This window comes from Pan troglodytes, chromosome X, assembly GCF_028858775.2.
Source record: "Pan troglodytes isolate AG18354 chromosome X, NHGRI_mPanTro3-v2.0_pri, whole genome shotgun sequence".
NCBI lineage: Eukaryota > Metazoa > Chordata > Mammalia > Primates > Hominidae > Pan > Pan troglodytes.
In genome coordinates, this window is record NC_072421.2 from 126,888,479 (window position 1) to 126,889,923 (window position 1,445).

Sequence of the window (1,445 nt, forward strand, 5' to 3'; positions counted from 1 at the left end):
CATCTAAAAATCAATCTGCTAGTCAGTACGCTGTACTCAAAATGTCCATCAACGCCTGCCAGACCCCAGGCCCTTTGTCTACCTACTCTACTCTTAGCCCCTACTGTCTAGCAGCCATGTTATGTATTATATTAGTCTGCCCTTCATTGGACACAGCCAGTGAGACTTAGGATGAATTCACAACTCAAGGGCTGAAAATCCATAAGCCAGCCAACCTTTGACATGGCTGGCACAAAAATTAACTGGCCAGCCAATCAGATTCCCAGTCTTGGGAATTTGAGTTGGGAAGCATGGAAAGATTCACGCATGGGGCATTAGTCCTTCCTGGCAGGAAATGAGAATGCAAGAGGTGATCATAGAAGTATCACTATATAAAAAGAAGATGGGAGGAGCTAGCGTTGGACACAAATGGCAACAGTTAATCCCAGGTGAGTATGGACATCACAATCAGCATATGAGGAACAGTGGCAATCCAGGTGCCAGGAGGGACAACACAGGGAGACCTCTGTTTTGAGTTTACAAATCAAGGGCTGCTAAGGATCACAACTGTCAGATGACCTAGTGAAATTCTCCTGGACTGAAACTACCATACAGCGATACAACAAAGCCCACTTCAGCTCAACCACCAAACGCCTGGATTCAAATTGGCACCCTAGAAACAGCAGTTTTCAAAGTGTGATTCCTGGACCAAAAGCATCAATGTCACCTGGGAACTTGTTAGAAATGCAAGTACCTACTGAATCAGAAGCTCTGGAGATGGAGCTCAGCATTCTGGATTTTTTTAAAATTAAATTTAAATAATGCCTGCAGCACCCGTATTCCCAGGGGGTCTTCCATCCAAGTACTAACCAGGCCCAACCCTGCTTAGCTTCCAAGATCAGGCAAGATTGGGCACGTTCAGGGTGGTATGGCCATAGACCAGTTTAACAAGTCTTCCAAGTGATTCCAATCCAAGATCGAGTTTGAGAACCAACCCCTTAAGTTGGCTTTTCCCAGAGTACCAACATTACCTAGAAGTGGACTGTTGCTGCCCTTAGATCATCTCAGGGATAATCCTCCCAGAGGCAGATTCCCCAGTTGGTCAGATTTGCTGATGAAAGAACTCCTCTGCAATAGTTTATGCTTACTGGTTTCAGTATATAATTCATCATTCCCAAGCAGCTGCAAGGATGCAATATATACTCTGAACCAAAGACCATAAGCAGGCCCAGGAACTGAAAAATTTAAGGATGTCCCCTAAAGGTTGCAGACAGAGACTGACAGGCAGCTTTTAATACGATCCTTTCATATGGCTTCTAGATGAAACTGAGTTGTGTCTCTCCTGGAAGCACGTGTTTGTGGTTGAGGTGTAATAGGTAGGTGGTTTTAGGCAGAGACATCTTTAGTATTGTATATAGGAGAAAGGTTAGTGTACTAATGGGCAAGAAACAGACTATATGAAGATG

At 44.3% G+C, this 1,445-nt stretch overlaps 1 pseudogene; it reads right to left on the minus strand.

The window, feature by feature from the left end:
* Nucleotides 1-801: 801 nt before the first annotated feature.
* Nucleotides 802-919, minus strand: LOC112207248 (5S ribosomal RNA; annotated as a pseudogene).
* Nucleotides 920-1,445: the final 526 nt, after the last annotated feature.